Source organism: Falco peregrinus, chromosome 6, assembly GCF_023634155.1.
Source record: "Falco peregrinus isolate bFalPer1 chromosome 6, bFalPer1.pri, whole genome shotgun sequence".
In the NCBI taxonomy this organism is placed as follows: domain Eukaryota; kingdom Metazoa; phylum Chordata; class Aves; order Falconiformes; family Falconidae; genus Falco; species Falco peregrinus.
In genome coordinates, this window is record NC_073726.1 from 23,221,905 (window position 1) to 23,245,987 (window position 24,083).

Here is a 24,083-nt window from a genome sequence, read left to right on the forward strand (position 1 = left end):
GTAAAAGGAAGTTAAACATTGAGCCCTGCAGTCCAGAAAAGACCACCAAAGTAGCACAGCTCAAAGAATGAACACACTTTGTAGAACTACGCTTCAAAGTGTGCAGATGGTATCTTATTTGGATCAACACTGCTTTTTTAGAAGAACTTGCAGAGCTACCACTCTCTTTGTTCTCATTGCTGGACTCTGCACCTTACTCCAGAGCAAAGACTGCCCTCCTGACATGCCAAAGAGAAGAGCACTACAGGCTTTCCGTTAGTAACTTTCCGTTAATTCTTTTGCATAAAAGCTAAATAAGAGATACTTCAAAGGGCCCTTGAAGGTGTAGGTCTAGATGTGGTACAAAAGGAATTACATGTGTTCTTGATTACTCAGTACACAAAGAATGCGGATACAACAGTAGGAGATATACCTCATGATTCCTCTCTGTGCTGTATGGAGTTACAAACTAACTGGTCAGGTAATCCCAAGAATTTGACCAAGAGAGCTTAATGATCTTTCATCTCTGCTTTTGTTTCTAAATGTGTGTGCTTCATAAATCTGTTGTAAGAAACACACTCTAAAATGCAGGGTTATTAACAATTTCTTCTTATATATAATTTTTATAACTTTCTTTTTGTGTGCCTCTTAGTCACAGCTCAAACCAGCACCATTTTCAAGTTAAAAAAATATAAATTAGAAAAGTGATAGAAAAAACATAGCTGAAATTGCTCAGGGACTTTTACACACTAATGCATCTTACCTAAAAAAGTGCTCACAGATTTAATGGCACAGAGTCTACGATGAAGAATCACCTGAACTTCTTTCAACAGAGATTGCTTTTTCATTTGATTTACGTGTTGTCATGTGAAAAAAGGTCTTCATAATCCATCTGATCAGGTGGGGCTCCTTTGAATGTTATGATCAATAACATGGGATTTAAGCTGAGACAACTTTGATAAGGCTCCCACAACATGTTAGGTTATCATTTATTTGTGTTTATAATGGCTGGAAAGCCTCATGTTGATTTGGCTGCTGCAGGAAAAAAAAAAATAGATCCTCCTATGAGTAGAGCTTTGGCGGTCTGGAGTATTTTGATGGCATTATTAAGAGACTGACTGGAATGCATTACAAACTGTGCTGTCAGGAATGTCAAACAGCCACCTAACATGCTTTAATTTAGTTTTTCCAGAGAGGGGGCAGAATGCCAGAAAAATGGATTTTATTTTCTGCACCAAGTCAGTTAGCTTGAGGCAATGAGAGTAAACCATGCTGGATCCACCTTGCATCATCCAATAGGATTTTCCCATTGTATTTCACAAAGATCATATTGAAAAGAATGATCAGGTTGGCAGCCAAAATGCCAGTTGTAGGTCCCAGATTTAATAAACAGCATTTGCCAGAGAACAGGAAATTGCTGTTTAACTTTCCATCTGGGTTCACCTATGAGGGGTCAATTGTCTGACAATCTTTATTTTCAGGATAGTGAGAAACTAAAAGGATTCTGTGTGTAATGGCTTTTTGCATTTACTGGGGAAGAGGAGACACCAGGCATGACATTGTGAATAAGATGACAAAAGGTATTTGGGCTACTAAAACTGTTGTTTCTTCCTGAACTATGAAGATCTTTCAGTTACCGTGGGGAAAAAGGGAAAGAAATGCTGTGACATCCTTCCCCTCATTCTGTTTTCATGCAAGGCATTGGTAAAACTTGTATGTTTGGCATTCAATTCAAGACACTATTTGGAAGTGAATAGTATTTTGATGAAACTTCTTGAACTGAGATGAGCTGCATTGCTGATGCCAGAACACTCCATAGAGATATATTATTTTTGGTAATGTAGTTTACATTTAAAGTGATTTTAAGGTCCCTGAATTCATTTGTTTCTAATAACAGAGAAAATCAGGGGGTGGTAGAAGGGAAGGAAGAAATAAACCCCCAAATTCATCAATCCAAAAAAAGTCATTTTGACACAGTACTGTTCTGCATGGTGAAGCTTTTAAAGACTTGGGGAGAGGAGAAAAGAAAGAAAGAAAGTCTTTGGACTTTTCTTTAAATAAAATCTGGTCTAATGATGCCGAGGTTTATTGAGCAAATGCACTGCTGTGACAGATTTTTCAAGAAGTCACATTAAAAAAAAATTCTCAATCAATTGTGGTGGCAAAGGTGGTACATTCATTAGGCCCCTGACCTTTGGCTTTCCAGCTTTTTTTTATCAAGAGCAGGAGTCATACAGGTGTTGGGTTTTTGGGGTTTTTTTTTGTTTTTTTTCTTTTCTTTGTGGGGAGAACATAATAGCAATATGTCAGACATTAGAAATTTATATCCAACTGCTCTTTCAATAAATTCTTTATTTCTATAGATGTAAATGTTCATTCACATTGGATATAAATGTTGACCTTCATGCCACTGTTATTTATAGAGCTGGCTTTTCACCATATCAGGTGTTGAGGGAATGAAGTCATGTCATGCTTGAACCTAACAACATTCAGGTAGCTGCAGTAGAGATTTCATCTGAATGGTCCTTGTTGAGAATTTTTTGCTTGTTTTCCCACTGAAATCTGACATTGGTGTTTCTATCAACACCATCAATTAATACCTGATTTCAAATTGTTGTTGTTTATAAACATCTCTGAACAAAAGTTTGGGATAGAGAACTGTTTTTTTTTTAAGATCTGAATTTTAAGAGGTCCTCTGTAGCATGAACCTCTGCACATCACAGTAAATTTGCCTCTTTAAAATACAATTTACAATGTCCTTTCCTAATCAAACATTCACAACACAAAAATTTCTAAGTATATTGTAAGTTATCAGCTACATTTAAACCATGTAGTGACAGTATCAGCCATCATCTAAGGCTGTACTATTTATGAAAAATCAAAGAGAGAAAAAATCCTTCTCTAGTTTAGACAAAGGAGAACTAGTCAGTTTTGTCCAAAAATATTCACTGTGAGTCTCCTGTAGATTTCATATCACATTCCCATTGTCCTAAGACATGATTAGTATTTGTTGCATGAGTTTTTGGTTTAAAGAGTCTGAAATAACGTGAGGAAGTATAGCTTCAGGGACTGGAAACTGAGGGCATCTTTTGCATATGCTGTGGGTGGTGCAAGTCTTGTAAGATACTTAGAAGAACAGCATGAAGCAAAGGGAGCCAAACCTGGTGCAATCTTGTCGCTGCTGAAAAAGGCCCTGACACATGAGTTCCCTGAAATATGCTCCGGCATTGCCAAGGAGAATGATAATTAGTACAATAGCATGTTAACAATTAAATGTTGCAATTATAAGTTTATCTTTCTGTTGGAAGTGACAACTACATTCACTCAAAAAGCCATTCCTTGTGATACACCAGCCATTTATCACCACTCTATCACAGCTACATTCAAGGTTTTGTTCATAAAGGTGGGAATCAATGGATCCCAAATCATAGATTTGTTTTTGTCTTTATGTCTCTCCCTGCTTTTTCCAACAATACGTATCAATGCCTTCTCAGTTTTCTATCACAAACAGTATCAAGAGATGGTTATTCCTTCCTTGTTTGTGTTGTTCCACTGTGTAATAGTCCTGCACTTTAGCAATGATAATCATATCTCAGTGTCTAGCTCAGCAACCTTCATTATCTTATTATTTCCTACCATCCTTCACTGGAGAATGTATCTTCTTGATGAGACAAAGATGAGCACCGCAGTAGATGGCTTTTCTCATGCTGTTGTCAGAAATTGGATTTTTCTCCTCCAGTGTAAATAACTCCACAGCTATTCAACTGATGCTTAATTAATAAGGCCTTCCCCATCATGATGTTCTGGGTTAATGTCTGCTAAAAGATGAATAAGGGATCCCTGGTTCATTTATTTCCTGCCTCTTCCCGTTCCCCATTACTAGGCAGCACTAGATAAGATAAAAAAGAGGCTTTCTTAAGTCTGCTTCAATCTGTACAACAAAAGCAGGTCCTAGACTCTGCAAGGAACCTGGCTGTCATTATCACCTTTACATATTTAAATGAGTGCCCCCAAATTGGGCAATTTAATGTGCTTTATGTTTCAGTACAAAGAACACAAAAGCTAACAAAAACTCAGTGACGCTAGGCTGAAGAGTTTTCCATGTCAGTCAGCCACATGGTAAGGCAGCCAGCGGTTACTGTTTGGTATTGGTTTTTGATTAGGGGCTGCTTTTTCTTTGGTGTTTGTTTGTTTGGGTTGTTTAGATCCCACCCACACACCCCACCCCCAATAGGCTACCTGGGACTGAATATAGTAGACTTGAATTAATTCCAAATTGGATTACTTCCCCATCTTATCTTGTTGTTCTATCAAGACCATACTACAGTACAATACCGTTGAACTGATCAGACCCATTGTAATCTTCCCACGTAGGGAATGCTGCAGCAGGTGCTTTATAGCACCTACTATACAAGGAAATTCCGTTTCACTAAAAAGATTGTTTTAGTCACTACAAAGCATGTTCTTTCAGATAGGCTGCCTCCAAAATCTTTAGTGCTCAAGAAAGATGTGAATGGGTGCCTGAAGCATTATCTTTCATTAAACCTTATAACCCTGGAACAAAGGCATTCAGGAGGAAGCTATTGATAAGAATAGGAAAGCCTTTTCAGTTACAAATACTGTGCAATGGGGACAGAAGGAGATAGTGATTTGCTAGCAAAGTCTATTTGAAGACAGAAATTATATTAGCAAATAATGTGATAAAGTAAAAAGGACATTCTGTTCTATGCATAGCCATCATGTGATCTAACTTAACAGAAAATTGGAGGCTGGGTTTTAATATCCTGGATTATTACTCCTTCAGTACAATAAGAAGACTGCATAGGAAATACTGGATTTCCACTTTATACAAGGCACAGAAGGAGGAGCCTGACACAAAAACAGGAATAGACAGAAGGAGAATTTCAGACAGCACTCTAGATCTTAGATTCCCTTTTCTAAACTGACTACAAATGAAGCTCATGGAGCCTAGATCCCAAAGTTCCTTCATTCTTTAGATATTTTCATGAGGTGTCATTAGGTGAAGAAGTCTGGAAATTCGATCTCAGATTTATTGAGTTTTTTTATCTGGTTGTTGGAAACGAAACTAGAACAAAAAAGCCTGTTTTACCAGTCAGCATAAAAAGGCTTCTGTGTTGCAGCCAAGATCTATAGTCACATTTTTCACGGGGACTACAGACTGCAAAAGTAAAGTCCTGCCTGGTGTTAGTACCACTTGAAAAATCTCTTGAGCAAGATGCCATTTGGCTGCAGCAATGAATTTCTGCTCCTCAGCCAGTTATCTGTACTGAGATCAGGGCTTCAGAAACTGCATTAGTTTGATATGACTGCTATCCTTGTATCTTGCTCAAGTTAGCTTGGGGATCATGTCCTAGTAGTGCAGAATCAGACTCATCTGTAGTCTTCCTATGTTCAAATTCTCTGTGATTACATATGAATCATTGTTTTGTGTGTCCTCTCATTCTCTTATTTACATGCCATGGAAGGAGCAGCCCCAATGCCATCAGTGGCTTTACCTGTGAGGTGAATCAGACACCAAGTTTGATGGGTTAATGCACAAGGGGCTGCATGAGACAAAAATATTGAGTTTGAACCAATGCCTTCTAATTTTTATTAGAAATTATTTGTTAGAAAATACTGGAAATCAGTATTTGTCAGTTCTCAACACTGAGTCTTAAACCTGCATATGTCAATAGATAGTCAGTGGCGGTAGTGAGTTTGATTATGTTGGTATGTCAGAAAATAAAACGGAGGAATAATGTGCAAGGACGTGGTTACCCATAGCAGTACTTCTAATTACTCATTCTAATACACCTGAAGTCTGCTGCAAAGACTGGTTTTATGTGTGATGATAAGAGTAGTTCACCTATGTGAAGCTACACAAAAGCATCAGAATCTGCAAGTTCAGGGCCAGATAATATGAAAAAGCAGATTTCATGTCAAAGGTATCCACAAAATTATACTTAGCAGAAGCAGAAAAACAGTTGTCAGAGAGAATGATGAGAAACTGACAATCTGAGGAACACAGGTTTTGAATTACTTATCACAGAAGAAATTTCTTTTGCAAGATCAGCTTGGTAGGAGGAGTGTAATGGATGGTTTGGAGAATCCCAAGATATTTTATAAATATTGGTTCAAGCACATGATCTATTATTCTTATACACATAACTCATCTGAGATGAAAGGAAGAAGACAGAGAGATGCCAACACAGCTACAGCAGTCTTTGCTAGCACTTTTTCTGCAGAAAATTTTGTGGCTACAGGTTACTGTTCTCCATGGGGCTTGCATCCACTGTAAGGTAGTTTGGGAGGAAAAAATTGTAATTTAATTAGATGAGACTATTGCTTTCCTGCAAAAAAGGCCCACAGTCAGACCCAGGCATGAAAACCTCTACAGAGCTCACATACTTTGGGACATACATAGGATCCTATTCAAGTCTCACCTTTAAGCAGTGGTGTCTTAGAGGCTACCTCATCTGACACTTGAAATTCTTGTGGATTGTCCACCCTTGGAGATACTCAAAACCTAACAAGACATGGTGCTGAGAAGTCTGCTCTAGATGACCCTGCTCTGAGCCAGGTGGCTGGGCTAGATGATCTCCAGAGGTCCCTGCCAACTTCAGCTGTTAGGTAGTTATGTAAACTGCAGCAGCTTTACACATGCTGCAAGTGCCTTTAAGCTGAATCATGTCTGTTGTGCTTCCTGTAGACAGTGAAAAGAGCTGCGACATGTTGGTAAAGGCAGAGGTTTCGTCCTTTCCATCACTTATGGTTCCTTCACCTTCTATTTACACTTATTTAAAGATGGTGATCAGGAGCTATCTAGCTACACAGATAGTTTATGGATGTACTACCTGCAACTTAAGCATCTAGGAGTTAGAGGTCTGCAGGCTCCAGACTTGCTCCCAAAAGAAAGAAATAGCAAACTCCAGGAAGAAGTTCATTTATGTGCAGCTGTCTAAAATGGGTCACCTGAATTGCAGGTACTAAAAGCAAAAATGGAATGTTTAAATGTTCAACGGTGCCACCGAATGGCAATTGCAAGTAAAAATGCCTTTTCTTTTTGGCGACAAAGACTAGGTAAAAAAAAATAAAAAAATTAGCCAGCACTTCAGTGGAATTTTTCAGAAGTATTCTGCTCAAATTCCTTTGGAAACAAGGAAAAGGTTCAGCTGCTGAAAGCTCCCAGTCTTTAACTTTCACTGGTAATTAAATATAAAATAGTTGCTTTTCTTCTGGATAAAAGTAAACATTTTTTTTAATCATAAATTTATTTTAAAATACTTATTCATCATGTCCTTAGCACTTTGTTCAATAAAGACATTGCAGAAATGAAATCCATTGATACATAGTGCGCATGGTTAATGTGTTCTAGTTGTAAAACATAAACATGAAAGAAAAGAGTTACCCACGTTATAAAGCAATCATTTGCTCATAGCTTTCCATTAGTCATACAGGCAGGCAAGCTTTGTTCATAGTCATTTAGTGAACTGTGCCAGTGCTTGAGCTCTTTTACATTAGCTGGTACCACTGAATGGCTTCAGTGGATTTTCTTTTAACAACATTACTTATAGATCTACCTGCTTTTAAAAAACTTAAATCATATTTTATATAAATCTGTGCATGTTCTATTAAATTTGAGACAGATAGGGAGAAAATAGTGTGTTGGTTTGCTTTTTTCCTGTCCATAGAACTTGCAAAGGAAAGTTCAGTTCCTCAAGATTAGATTTCCCTTTTAAAAGGGCAAAAAGTAAATGGGACCATTCATCCTAGTTACCTTCAATTTAGTTGTTTCCGGTATCAGTAATATGAGAACGTGAAACCTCATTGATAACTAAAAAGGCTTCTGAAGGACCTGGTCTCAGCCACTGGCTGTTGCACGCATGGTGATTTATTTAACCAAACATCAGCCAACAAAATCCCTGGAAAGATATCCAGAACTATAAATTAAAACTGGATCAAAACCCATATCATAGTTCAACCATATTTAAATCCTGCAACTGGGGTTTGTCAAGAATGTTGATGAAATGCAGCTGCCACACATTCTTCAATAATATTATCTATCCAGACCTTCAGGCAAATTCCACTCTAAATCTGGACCCTTAATTTTTACTAGAGAACATATAGCAAAAACAGTAAAACATAGTACGAGGCAGATCTGGTTGGTCATTGCTTTGAATCTCTCTCCGAAAACAGCAACAGAAAGGTTGTACCAATATTTTACATTTTTCTCCTGAAAGATAAAATTGAAGGAAAAATGTAAAAAAAGCAGTTTAGTTTCTATTTTAAGTATTTTATTTTAAGACTACAGTTAATAAGCAATGCACAGTTCAGGTACTATGTAACTGAATTTTTATTTATAGACTGGTTTATGTCCTGAGATGATCTGAAATGAGTTTGTCACAATCTGGCACAGCTAACAAAACAAGTGCAGTATTATTAATATCTCACAGCCTATCAAGCTTTTCATCTCCCAGAAGCCTGAATAATCTTATTCATGCTGAATGTTATCCAGCACATTAACACACTGATATTTCCCCACAGATTGTAGCTACTGTCCTGTGGCCATAAACCTACTGGATTGTGAAATGCATTCTACTGTGTATTCCACCTTCTGAAGAATTATTTTTTTAAAAAAATAAAGGAAAAATATTTCTAACTATTAATAAAGCCTGGGGTTGTTTTTTCTTGCTTTGTGCATGCTTGCATGTTAGCAGTGTTGTAAGAAATGGTTGTGGAAAACTGTGTTTTATCAGGTTCTTTGACCATACTGTGTATCTTGTACCACTTTAAGACTGTTAATCATTATGTACATGTTCTAAAGGCATTTGCTAATCATCTGATATAAATTTAGTTGATGGATGTAATAGATCTGATCTCAAACTTTGGCTCATCTTCCCAGGCTTAATGTTTCATGGGTTTTCTGAAATTCCTTAGACTTTAACAGATTGGAAAGAATAATACCTAATTCCTGAAAGAGCAGTCATTAAAGACAGAGTTTTCCAGTGTGGGTCAGGAGAGAGGAAGGTGTACAAGAGAAGATAATTGTGAAGAACAGAATGATCTTCAAGCCAAAAGAAATGTATAAATACAGTTTATTATGTGGTGAGGAGGAGGAAAAGATGTTAAACAGAAACCCTGAGTTATAAACCAAATAGCCTTAATCCTCTGAAGTTTGCAGACGTGAGTGGATTAAAAAAAACCACCAAAAAACAAAACAATTGAAAAGGGCCAAGAAATCCTATGAGAACAGAAGTGAAGAATTATTCTGTATAAGAGTTGGACCAGAATTCAGAACACACTTTTTTGTCCCCTCTTTCAGAAATGTGTTGGTAAACTACCTATCTTTGTTTCTTTTCTACCAGCTCTGGAAAAAATCTGCAGAAGTTCTTAACATGAATTTAATTGTGTTGATCATGATAGTTTGTTCTGGTTCTGGTGCCTAAAGAATAATGAAATTACCTCAGATAAAGTAAAACAAACTTTGTTTAAGTGGAGGTTGTGTAAATAACTTAGCCATGTCCTGCAATTCCACAAATGTTGAAGAATTCAGAATGAAAAATATTAATTTTAACAATTTTTATTTATTTAGGAAAAAATGGAGAAGTTGGAAAGTTGGCCAATCTACTGTTGGAAATGGATCTTTTTCATGCACTTTATTTTATCTACCCTTTTACTTGGCTGCTCTATATTTATTTATTGAATTTTATTAGTGACAAAATACACTGTTTAATAAGAGGTGAAGCTGTTTGTTTGAAACTGGAAATATTTCTTCTAGCTTCTCTGTAGGAACAATCCATGGCTTTCTTCTTACAGAAAAATGATGAGAACTGTGATGTGGGGACTCTGTTATTTTCTATTGCCCCAAAAGATATCTCTATATTTTATAGTCACCATGTTGGAAGCATATTAACCATTCTTCTGATGTGAATAATAACGGCTGTATTTTATGTTGCTATAATCTCTAGTGTCTTGAACCCCAAACCGAAGGATATGCAGTACATTATTAAGAAAATCACTCTTCAGTTTCCTCCTCATGATATGAAGGAAGTTCTTTGTGTCTGCTTGCAGTATAACTTGACTAGCTGCAAAATTTAGTAGGTTCGTCACCTCCTCTACCTCTGTATTTACATAAGCCAACTGTCTGGTGATCAGCAAGCTATTCCTCCAGCTCTCCCTGCTCCTGTATCCACATGATTCCCATATCCCATAGGAGTTCTGAATGGGCTTAAAAATCCATCTGCCTAGAAGACAGAGGACCACTACTAAGGTCTGTTGCCTCTAGTTTATAGAAGAGTCTGAAAAATCCAAATTATGTCTATACCTAGCCTGTGTAACCTTGTACTCCAGTTATTAATTCCCCTGCTCCTCCTTTTTCTCTTTAGTTATATTAATAATGAATGAAATACATTAGTTGAGGAAATGTTTGTCTCTTACCATCAAACTAGCCTGACAGAACTTAAAATAGATGTGTTCTTTAATATCTTTCTGGAGGTTTCCATTTGAGAAAAAAATAATTAATATATGATTAACACAATCTTGCACATGATCCTTATTTTGGATCTAAGTCACTTTTAGCTATTTGTCAAAGTCTAAACTGTGTCAAACTTTAGCAGTGTCTGTGTGTCCTGGGGTAAAACAGGCACCCCTTGACAGTGATCAATCCCATCCTAGTAAAGTTACTAAAGGAAAACGGGAGAATTTGCCTTCTGGAGTTACCCGTTTCACTCCACTGGCTAGGAAGAGATCCCAGATTGCAAAATACTTTATTCCTAGGCATAGATAAATTTTTTAGCCCTCCTGTCTTCTATCCTAAGTAAAAGACAGGTTGACATCGCAGGACTTAGCTAAAAATAAACACAATTGCAACATCCAGAGGGATGAATTGCATCAGTCTATCCCTTGTCCTGTCTTGGATCTAGCAGATAAACTCTGTTTTCTGCTTATATTTTGATCCTTGTTGGTCAAGAGCTAGAAGTCTCTATACCTGAAATTGTCAACAATTGAGTAAGTGTTCAGCAGAATTATCAGTGCATACTTGCTATGTATTTATACATTCCTACACTCTGTTTTTGCTTCTGGTTGGAACTGGAAACAGGCTTTTAAAAATGGGCTTTTAATGTGACCCAGCATGACTGTTCATATGGCTCAAAGACTTAGGTAGATCTAAAAGAAAGTTTCACGCACAGAAACAGTTCATGTGGTTGTGAAATGTATACATTCTGGAGTTTCTACCACTTTTTCCTGCCACAACTGGAAAAACTCTTATAACAATATGAAGCAACTTGGTAAAATGTGCCATCATTATAATCTTCACAACCAAAGATAAGAATCCTAGGGCTTCAGCTTTTCCCAACTGTCAGCCTGTTCTCACTTCTATGTTGACAATATGAAATACATTGTTTTCTCACTCTAGAATCCCATACTGTAAACTGAAACGTGTGTATTTTATAGGGACTGTCTTCTTTCTTTCTCTGGTCTTTTCCAAGCCTTTCTGAACAGGAAATCCCTCTGAAAGTGCAGATAACAAGGAACCATAGCTATTTGCCTCCTGAGGGAAGAAGAAATAGCTGCTTCCCTCCCTCTCTTTGTCAATTTGTTTTCTTTCTGTTTTTATTCAAAATAAAAAAAAATTACACCTGCATGGCTTCTATGCTCAATTCCCCAGCATTCCTTAATATACTGAGAAGGCAGTTCTGCAAGTTGGGTTTTTTTTCTTTTTTTTTTTTTTTAATTGCACTTACTTGGTACAAAAAAAAGACATTTAAAAAAAGGGAAAAAAAAAGATTAACAAAAATACTTCCCACAATATTTTCAAACTGCTCTCAGGATGAAAACAGCATGATAGTTTATTGCTCAGAAGACTGTTGGTCTTATCTGAGAAAGGAGGCCAGCAACAGTACAATTATTGTAATTGTACCATTGCTCTTTTTGATTAGTATTAATACCAATAATATCAATAAAGTATATGATTTGCATTGAAAAACATTCAAGAATAATAGTAAATCAAGAAAATGCTATCTATAAAGACAAGATCCAATTAATTTTGACAATCTTTAATGATTTTTACTGACAGAAACAGGCCAGTGTGCTTTCCTGGGCTCCAGAAATGGTGACTGGGAGCTGTGGTACAGTGATCATACAAGAGTAGTCTCTGTAAATCGATGGAGAGAAGCAAAGGCACTAAGATAGCTGCTGCCTCAGGTAAATGTTGGCATGTCATACTAGGGATTTCTTCCCGAGTGTTGCAATATCAGTGCTATCCACTGAAATCAAATAGCCTAACATTGATAGAAATAATCAAACAACACCAAGAAAATACACTGGCTCCATAGCAGTTATTATACAATTAAACCTGTCTCAGATCATCCCCAATTCAGGCTTTTCCTTGGCTAAAGAGGCACATTCTTATTCATGCAACACTTAAACAAGCAGGGTTTATTTGTGGACATTTTGAATATTCCATTTTGTTTTAAAGTCTGTTGTTTATAACCCTGGCCTGCCCCTGACTATATACTTCATACCAGACAAATACATAAAATACATTTAGTCTGAACAGAGAAGTTATGTTTCAAAACGTTGTGATGTTACAGACCACTCAAATTATACAAACAAAACATGCCCAATGGCAATGACACATTAACAGCCTTACATACTGGAGTATAAATGTGTCCTTTTCCAAGAAATCTTATGAAGGACTTATATGCGTTGGAAACCTCAGCAACTCTTAATGATGCAAATCTTGTGCTCTGTGCATTGCATCCCCTGTACAATGCAGGTTTCACTCCCAGTTACTAAAATATGCTGGGGAGGGAAAATGTCTTTTCCATCAATCGATGAACTGTCCATGACAGCCCCAGGGGAGAGTTATCTGGATGTCAGAAATGTTTGTTTTGCTTAACCTGCTAGTATGTATGCTGTGGTTGTTAAAATACACCAGTCTGTAAATGACACACATTCCTCCATTGCAGAGACAGAAAAAATACATCTCATTGCATGATCCTTCCCTTGAGATGTCTCTGCTTTCTAGCGAGCAGGATTCTGGCAGCAAAGGTTGCTTCCTTCTTGACCTCTTCAGAAATGATCAACCAATCTCCCACTGATAGTAAAGGGCTTTCCATCAGACTTGGGACCTGGTGAGGGAAGTTTCATTGTGTGTAAGTTTTGCAAGATGATTGTTGTAAGTGATATTTGAAAACTTGACCTCAAAGATCATGTTGGCTTTGGGGGTGAGATATAGACATATATAATCTGTAAAACTGAGGTGTCTTATCTAAAAGCTAGGTGTCTCATTTTAGTACTTTATTTATGGGGAGCTTATATAAATTGTTTAGACCACACACCCGTGGCAGGTTTTCTCTGGTCTAAACCAGACATTTAACATGTGGTTTGGATTGAGAGTCAAGTGATAGTTTCAGACATCTAAATTTAACAATCTGAATTTCATCCTAAAAGTAATTCCCTTACTTTCAGATTTTTCAAGGTAGTTGAGATGATCTTACCTTTTGTCTCAAAATACCATCCAGCTTATGAGAGAGTATTTGCTACATATGAGGAATTATAACACCCTGGGGTATTGATTACCTCTTCCTTTAGAAGTGAGAAAAAAGGGACACAAGGCAAGGAAAAACTCAAGTCTCTTGGCCATGAAATGTGTTGCTTCCCTTCTATGATAGCCAGCGATACTAATTGCAACTACTTGCAAATTTCCAATAGGATTTTCAGGAAACAGTTCAACTGATATCCTTTAAATTGTTATTATCCATGACGTTAAAAAAAGTTTTCTATATGCTGTAGAGGTTTGTAACACAAAGGTCTGGAAATGAACACAATGAAGTAACACTTCATCTTCCTGTAAAGACTCACAGAACCATTTTAGACACAAGGGTGGGGCGGGGGGGGGTGGGTGGGGATAGCATGTAAAAATAAGTAATGTTACAGGTCAACAGAATAACAAATCTGAAATAACTGACAAGAATATTTTGTGTGAAGCACACATCCTTCCCTGTAATGTCTTCACCTTCACCTCCCCCATTCCAAGAAGCTTTTCAAGCAACACAGTAATTCCTGCAATAGGAGCCATCTTCAGAACCAGTCTGCTAGAAGTGAGATTCACTCCACCTCTCATATGCTGTTTTCTAGATGTCCATGGAGGAAAGCTGGAAAATTTGACTACAACTTCTAACTGTCCATTAACCAAAGCAAAAAAAGATACATTAAATTATGAAGGCTGGCATTATAGAGGGATATCAGGAAGACTAATTCAGAGTCTTCTTCACACACTTAAATTTCCCTCTGATCAACAAAGACAGCAGATATCTATAAAGATTGCCCAGGTAAGACACCCTTATCTCTGTGTTTACCGTATGTGAAGCTTAGACCTATAAAGCCTATAAGACGATTTAATTTTCTTGCCTTCTGAGTAGGAAGCTGCCAACAGCTGATTAATAGAAATCTGAGGCTTAAGAGTATACTTAAAATTCAGGACACTGTCCACTTCTGAAAGTAGCCAACATTGTGGTAAACAAAGAACTCTTGATAGGAAATCATATGAAAAGGTTCAGAGGGAAGCTCTATGCAGATGAAACATCAAGCTTCAGTATCATCTTCCAGGAGACAGGAAGTCAATAATTCAACAAAGATGGGGGATAGGGACAGGGATGGGACACAATAGGGAGGGGATAGGGAAATCAAAGCATGCAGCATCTTGCTGAAAGTCACCCAAATGACAGGACTATAGGGAATACTGAATTTAACCCCTGAATTAACCATTACACCATGCTTTGAAGTAAGCAAAAGTTCAATTGCTCTTCGTGTTAGTTAAGTAGAAGGCTCTCCAGTATATGTCAAAGGATCAGGCCCATTTAGATGTATACACTTGTCATTAGAGCTTTAATGCTATCAGTGGATGATGGCAGAGGAGGCCAAAATACGCTGGATGAGGTTTGGCTTTGACATCAACAGTAATTGATTTTACTTTTATAGCTGGCATTTGATTGGATGATTAGTGAGTGCAGGTTGTAATCTTTAAGAAGTGGAAATGCCACCCTACTGAAAAGCAGAATACTGAAAAGGTCAAAGAAGAGGAGAATTCCCCCTTTAATTCTTGAAGAAAGAGACTTCAGAGCCCAGGGAGCCCACATACATGACAAAGGTTATAATGAGAAAAGAAAACGGCAAATGGATAATGCATTTTTGTGAAAAAGATCCTAAGGAGACTCTAAAAGGGCAAATGTCCCATATTTATCCCTCTTGTGAGTGTCACCACATGCAGAATGCAGATGACCATAACTAGGGGAAAAAGAAAATAGGCCAAATCACTGTTAAAATAAAAAGACATATCCCACATATCTATATGCTTATGTAGATAGGAAACACTGAGATGTGACATTTCTAAACAGAAACACACACAGTGGGAAAGATGTAATGAAAAGAAAGGTGTATGAGTTTGTTTTAAAAATTCATACATTTCCTGCAGAACTCAGGAATGAAGAGCTATCAACTGTTCTGCAACTGAAAAGACTGAGGTAAAGAAGATGATTGTGGAAGAATGCTTTTTTCTAAAACATTCCAGATAAAGACATTTGGGCCAAATAAATGTTTTCTGCCTTTTTTCTTAATTTCTGAAAATCTAATTTCACATAATATACTTACTACATTAGCAAACTTATGCATATACGTATACCTACTGTACAATAATTCAAATACAGAGGATGTTGCTGTTGTGCAACTTTGTGTATCTCTGTGTCTGTGTTAAGATCTGTCAAAGAAGTTTGCTTTGGCTAGCAAGAAATACACAAACATATCAAATGTCCTTCTCCACTTCTTTGATGTATACATACATATGTATACGCATATGTGTATGCATATTTGTATATGTACATGGATGTTTGCATTTGTATGCAAGTATATATATAAGCTTTTTCATTTAGCCATCCACATTCATGCACATACACACACACACACACACACAAAAGGACACAGAGCCATTAAGATAAAAGGAAAATAAAAGCACTATAGAAAGAATGCCATCCTAGAATGTACCTATTCCCTTGAACTTTTCCCCCAAGGCAATTGCCTAGTGTGTATCTTCAAATATACGTTAGTTCTATGAATGGTTGTTTCTAAAAATATTCAGACTTTTTCTGCTAAAGCTGAAATCCAAAAACCTGGAACACTCTGTTTGTAGTTTTTAAATTGAAAAGTCAGTTTTGCAATAACCACTTCTATCTTTCTTTCTGTCTTTCCTGTTCAAGCTTTTTAATATATTATCTTTCATTTACTTCATTATTACTATATTCAAGCCTATAAACTCTACACAAAAACTCTGAGCATTGATGATGCTAGAAGTAGATGTAAGAGATGAAGAGAGGTGCTTCAAGGGAAGAAAAGGGTTGTAAAATAGGGCAGCATCCCCTTGCTATTAGATGGCTCTGTAGTGTTATTCCTTTGCAGCTGAATTTGTCTAGGAATGTAATACACAACACAAAGTAGTTCAAAGAGGAAATTTTTTTTTTTTTCCAAGAAATTATGGAGAGTTACTGAAAACTAACATGGGCAAAAGTTTTCTGTTTTTCCCATTTTGCTGTGTCCAAAATGCTGAATTTGTTTCTCAGCCTGCATTTACAGAAATAAGAATGAACTGTTACCTAACTTTTCTAAAGAGATTTGAAATAATACTGTGCTTCCAGAGAAAAGAAAGAACTGTATCAGTTTCATAAGAGATCAAAAACGGGAAGAAATTTTTGAAGTGTTTGTACCACCTCTAAGGCTATTAAGCCAGACTTGAAATTTTGAGGGGTTTGTGGAATCCCTAATTTGAGAACAGATTATGACGGTGCTTGGAGACAGAATGTCTCAACTCAATCTTTAAAAAAAAATTGTGTAATTTGCCAGAATGTAATCAGACCAGATTGCGTATTTTGTAGGGAAAAGTTTTGGCTGAGTTTTTCAAAACATGGATTCACAGTAGCATCAGAGGCAAAACAAAAGTGAAACTCCAAGAGACTGAAAATGGACAAGAAGCAGTAAAGAGCACATGCAAAGCAGAGGAAACTGGCAGATATTGGCAATGTCTTAACATCACATAGGACTGTTAAATCTGCAAGATGCAAATCCACTTTCTAACAGGATTCAGAGACAGACATAAGTTACCCATGAAGAAGGACAGTAAAAACATTGTGTTTTATAGAATGAGAAAGATCTGTATTTGCACGGAGATGTTTGCAGCACTAACAGCTGCTTTAGAGAATATTTCCTGGTGGGATTTGCTCAAGAATAGCTACACACTGTGCCTGAACTATCACTTTCAATATCAGGAATGACCTTTGTAATTGTAAGTTTAAAATCTGCACAAGTTACTGTGATAGCTGAAGATATACTTAAGTATGTGAAAAGAAAACACGATCATGTGGAACATAGGTAAAGTTCAGATTGCATCATGGAAAGACTTTCTACTCTGAATACTCAGAGCTAGGTGTAAAAGTCAGTAAGTCTTGGAAAGGTAAATTTGCAAGTATTGGGAAATGGGAAATGCAAGAACTGTCTGACATTAGTAACTTATTCAATTGCCCATGCAAAGGGATCTAACATCACCTGAAACACCTAGCAAGATAAAAATGCGTTGTTATATACCTGGCTGACAGGTGTAACGCAGGAGCAATGGGACATCTATGGTTTTCTTGGAGTGACAGAGGTCAGAATCACACAGTGAGTTTTGTTGACTATCTTTACTATTTTCTATTGCTCATAATGTGAGCTTATGCTGCCTTTTACCTCCAGGTAGAAGCCTGTATTATAGATACCTCAACACAGTTATCTACTGAGAAGTGAATATCTGTGAGCTAGGTGTCTAAGCACTCACTTCATTTACCTAATGATTAGCACTAAAGGCCATTTAAGTGTGCTTGGCTTCTCCCAGACATTTCTGTGGGGCTGACAGATAAGAGAGGATCTACAGGACCAACTATGCATTCATGGATTAGCAGCAGAAGTCAGCTTAAAAAAGTCAGGTATCTTAAATGTGAGCAGGCACTTCCATGCTGGCTCACTAACTGCTCTTGGCTCCTCTGACTGTACTGATCAGGGCATGATGGGACTAGTAAAACCGGAGTAGTAACTTTGAAACAGGTGACTTTAAACTGCTAAACTTCTAAAATATTGCTTGTTACAAAGCTGAGAAACAGCCTAGTTGGTATCAGCCCCATGCTAAAAGTGAAGATACTGCAAATGCCTGTAAGCAGATGATAGGGAGTTATATTTGTGGAAGCCTTTGCAGACAAAAGGCAGAGTATGTTTATAACAGTAAAACATAGGTTCAATGGCTCCTTATGTGGCTGCTGTTATGTGTTAATTACTACAGAAATACAGAGCTGCAGTTGAAATAGCAACTACTGACAGCCGGAAGGAATACAAGATGAACTGTCCCTGCAGGTCCTCAAATCATAAGGAACCACCAGATCCTAAAATATCAATAGGCAAGCCTGAACTGTACAATGTAGATAACAAAACTCTTTAGGGAAATGCAAGATGTAAGAACTGAAACACCATTGCTTGCCCTTTATTTGTCATTACGGCAAGAAAGCATATTTTGGGCATTTGGGTGATGCTCTGTGTATGTACATACATGCATGCACCTGTATCTTGAAAAGTATAAGCTTGTTTGTTTTAATAACAATCTCTTTAGCCATTAATATCTAGCTAAAATAGCATATCTTTACTCTTGTTTTGAAGTTGTCCTGGTCTTTTTGATTGAATGTACTATATAGCTCCAAGCTCCAATAGCTTCTGTGCTATTAAGAGCCTGTTCAGTGTCCTTCAGCAATTCAAAACAGGATAAGCCTCTGATTACGATTATGTCACTCTTTTTTGCTCACTGATTATTTGAAGCCTCAGATAACCCTTTGAAATTAATTCAAAAAATGTTTCAATTTCTATAATCACTGAAAGGATATGGTAACATTTTGTTAATAGCTGTATTTCCTGGTGAAAAGCATGTTTCAGTAGCGCCCAGACTGTACATTACAATACCGTTTTTTAAAATGTCTACACCCTTTAAAGGTGTCTCATGTTTATGTGTTTTTAGCTCTTAATGTTGTCAAATATGTATGTAAAGATCAAAGTATCAGAGAATTCCTCAAATTGCATTTCATATTGAGAAAAGTTTCATTTCTAACATCATAAAATAGTAACTTATCCTTGTAAACCACTCACTTATTTACTCTGAAACGGTTAGCTTAAAATTTGCCTCTGTTAACACAGCACAAAACAAACATTTGGTAAGGCAAAGATATGTCTTTATAACATAAATTGATCTCTTTCACTGAAAAGATCTGTAAAGGAACTCTATATAACTGCATGTGTCCTTGAATTGCATACCTTTCATAAGCTTATTATTATCTTTATGTTTATATCCCAGCTTTGAAGTCAGCAGTATATGTCAATTATAGGGCAGAACAAAACAAATCTATGTTGGTGTATAGGTTGGGACTGTGAATTGGGTATCATGAGAATGATGAACGAGAGTATGACAAAAGAGTCCTGGTAAGGTCTGATTCCTTTGAAATGATAGAATGATGATATATGCTCAATAGTTTCCAACTGCAGCTTTCAGAGAAGATGCCTCCAGAGATCAATAGCATTGTCCCTGCTTATGGGGGAGGAGAGTGAGGTCCTTCATCATGACTTCCTGACAGACTAATCAAATTCAGTCACTGAATCCCAGTCAAGATTTCAGTCTCTGGAAAACACAGCTTCACATTGCACATTTCCATTGAAGTCTGGTGGGAGCAACAATATACTTCTAAATTAATGAATGACACAGATAGCACTGCAAAGGGATTTTAGGTGGTCACAACAGATTACTTTTTAATACTGGTGCTACAGCAGCAGCTACATACTCTGTTTATATGTCCACCTGGTAAGCGTTATTCACATGCATCATGAAAGGGAGATCCCCAAGCAGATCTTTTACTTTTAAATGCACAGAATGAGGCAGACAGCAAAGCAGCAGTGAGCTTACTATAACTGATTTGAACAGTAGCCATAGCAGACTCATATTTGAGTCAATTTTAAGCACCTTTTTGATAAACATGATGACAGTGGTCATGTTAGAATTTTTTCCTTCAATTATATTTATAAGAAAACTTGTTGCTTGCTTCCTGATAACAATGAAATAATTTTAACAGCTTGAAGTATTGCCTTGGTTGAGTAGTTGCTTTCCCCACAATTGGAGAAGGTGATAATTTTAATAAGACCATCTTTATCTAAGAATGCCCAGGTCTTTTGCATGTTGAAAATTAAAGATTTCATTAATTTCCTGCAAAATAGTTAAAACAAATGTCTTCTGTCAGAATCTAGCTTCTCCTAACTTCAATTAAACTTCAGAATGACTTTCATGCATCAGAGACTGCACTGAAAATATCAGTCAGTTCTGTCATCTCCACATCAGCTTTGTACTGCCACATATGGCCAACATTGATTCGTCAAGCACTGCAGAGAATTTCCCTACATTTTTCAATTTTCTGGCAATTGCACCTTTAACTGACGGTGAAATTATTATGGGTTTTGTTGTTATCTTAACTGTATTCAAAGTACTTAATATATCCTGATTTACTCAGTGTTAAAAAATCCTGTCTAATTTTGACACTATCTTCCCACATACTCTATTAAAAAAGTCCACACAGAAAGTTTTTTTCTTTGGTATTTTTTTCCAAAAAAAAATTAAAAAATTAGTCTGGATGTAGAGTTTTGGGTTCAAAAGTTTTGACTAATTGAAACATAACATTCTTCACTGATGTTGGATTTTCAACAATATCAAGACTTGTACCCATCTGGACACAACTGTGGTGTTAAGGTCAGATTTAAATTCAAATAGTAAGAACTCAGAGGCGGATTACACCAAAACTGAACAGCAGATTTGTTGCAAACTGAGGGTGTCGATGCATTGTATTATTTGATAACAGTTAATCACATACATATGACTTTTCAGACAGATCCAGCAAGAACAGAATTTATCTCTTGAGACGTTTATTCCCATCATTCTTCACTTCCCAGAGAAAAGATATCAGTCAGTGACCCTGCAATATTTTATCATGGACGGCAGATCAAACACTTGTTCACCTCTGTTGTCCTAGAGGTTAGTTAACAACAGCGTAGCTGATGATATGTTTGCTCTTCAGTCCCCTGTCTGAGAATATCCCCCAAAGGCTGACTGATGATAATTCTCCAGGAAGTGAAGAATGGCTGTAATACGTGGCTATTGAGCAAGTTCTGTTCTTATATTCCCTTTTCTAAATCCAGAAGAGACTCAAGTCCAGGGGACTTACGTCAGTAAAGGACAAACTCTTCTGTGTTTACTGCACTAAATTCAGCTAATACACAGTTGTTCAATTCCTGCTGTTGGAACATATCTCTCCTGTGATTTGGGGCAAATTATTTAATTTGTCTTTGCTACAGTCTCTCCTCTACACGATAATGCTTCTTCACTCTGCTTCCCCACTCAACCCCCCCTTCCTCCCCCCTTTTATTTTTTTAAATCCCAGAGCAGCAAGAAGCTTACCACTCTCTCAAAAATGTTGAGTAAATAGGGAATGGACAGCCCTCACCGAGTTCCATACGGCTGTATCACACCACTTAGCAGTCTAGCATTAGATTGTCTAAAGCTAACTCACCGTGCGCCTTTGTGGTGCCATTTTTCAGCCTGGCTTGCTGATGGAGATTTCAGCCTGGGCTGAAATTTCAGATGTGGGCTGCCTGTCTTTGTGCCCTTATATATAGCACCCAGAAGTGGGATACTTCTTGGCTGAATCTTTAAGTACCTTAATAAGACAAACAACAACAGTTTCATACTGGAAATAAAAAGAAATACAGCTGAGAGCTTTAGACCATTTCTCTGCATACAGAGCGATGGGCACTGCTGAAGGGTAACAGCTGCTTAGGCCCGTAGGATAGCATTGCAGGAAACACCATTTTCTCCATAATATTCCCCAAACTCAGCGTGTGCTGCAGCTTTTCTGCAGAGCAGTGCAGCGCTCGCAGCCACGAGGTGGTACTGTTGCCCCTTGCAATGGCGGGGAGACGGGCCTGCTCCCGCGGGGCCGCCTCTGAGCCCCAGCAGGCCGCTGACACCCCGCGGTCCCCTGCCCCGCGGCCTCCGGGACGGCCTCCACTGCCCTGCGGCCCCTGGGCCTCCTGGCCAGTTGCAGCCACACTGCAGCCCCTGGCCCCACGGCCTCCCCGCAGGCCTCTGCCACCCTGTGGCTTCCCGACAGGCCTCTATCGCGCAGGTGACACACCGGCAGGTCCTCTGCCATGTCATGCCGTGACAAGCCTTCCTCTGCTACCCTCCCAAGCTAGGATCAGGGCTCTTAGGCAATGCTTGACGGTAGCTGGACTGGTTGGGTCCACTGTTTTTTTTTCCTTCAGATTGGGCCAAGTTGTTGAAAATCTCCCTGGAAAGCCTTGGGTGCCTTGGAGCCATCCCCAGGGCAGCAGGGCTCCAGCACCTGTGGTGGTGACTTGGGAAGGCAAACGCCATCACTCCGAATGTCCCCCCCTTCCTCCTTCTTCCCCCAGCTTTACCTGCTGAGCATTTCGCCATAGGGTACGGGATATCCCTTGCTGGGGTCAGCTGCCCCCCAGGCCCCAGCTCCTTGTGCCCCCCAAACCTGCTCACTGTGGGGTGGGATGAGTAGCAGAAAAGCCCTTGGGTAGGTGTAAGTGCTGCTCAGCAATAACAAAAACATCCCTGTATTATCAAACTGTCTTCAGCACGATTCCAAACCATAGCTCCATACCAGCTACTGTGAAGAAATTTAACTTTATCCCAGTCAAAACCAGTACAAGCCTCTTAGGAAATTTTGTATAAATCAACAAAATAATTAAAAACAACCCCCCAAATCCCTACCATCAAAATGTATTCTACATGGATGTTTCCTAATTTAAAGTACATATTTAAGAGGGGAATTTTTATTCCCCAGGGAAGAAACTCTGTCATTTTATGTGCCAGTGATAAATGTGATAGATAAATAAAAAAAAAACAAACAAAAAAACCAAACCCATGGGCAAATCATTATCCATTAGGCACCATAACTGACTTTGGGATACTTTTTAGCATGTGATTCTTGCCTAATTCAAAGTTTGTTAATATAAGCAGCTGGGACACAAGGCTCACTCCCACCTCAAGCATTGCTCAAGGCCGGGAAGGATGCTGCAGGGCAGCTCAAATAGTGTCAGCAATCCATTACAGCCACACACTATGAAATATTCTAAGTCTCCTTAAGGCCTAGGCTCCTTCCATTTGGCGTGTTCAGGCACCAATACACAAGGTCAACGTTTCAAAGATGTTTTCGTTTTGTTGATCTGAGTACAAAAGCACAGACCCTTGGGAGTGAAATTCTGAGCTAAACTATATTTCCTGATAATATTAATAACAGTACCTGAAATTTCATTTGATGCACACCGAGAATGTGCTTAAATAATAAGCTGAAATGTTCACACAGTCTTCTGTTCATCTATTCCAGGGAAATGTCATTGGTGAAATGCTAATGGAATGTGACAAAATATTTAAGCCAGAAAACTCAGGACACAAAAAGTCAAGGCCACTTGACTTTTGCCAACTGTTGTAATAGCTACTTGAGGCACTGACAGGGCCAGAGGAAAATTTTGTGTTGCTCTTGGGACGTCACAGTGTGGTCTATTGAAAATAGCTTTCTGATTCCTGACTGACCTCAGGTTGCCCACCCACTTTGCAAGATAGTATCAAAAAGCACAGTTTCTGAAATGGAAAAGAACTCAAGCAAGTACTGGGGAGACTTTTTAAATGTTCTATAAGTCTTGCTTATGGCTCTTGTGGTCCTTCCTGATTTCCAGTCATTTAAAATTAGAAGAAAGAGCTTCAGTTAGTGACATGAGCTTAAGGAAACAGACACTGGAAACTTTTCATCAGTTAGTTTACCTCCATACTTTCCTGTTTTTTGAGGTGTATAACAGATCTCTTCACACATCTGACATTGAATGCAGATGTATTTCAGAGGAACAACCGGTTTTAGTTAAATTTGTCCTACATTAGAGAGTCTACCCCGTTGCTTGTGATTTGATAGAGA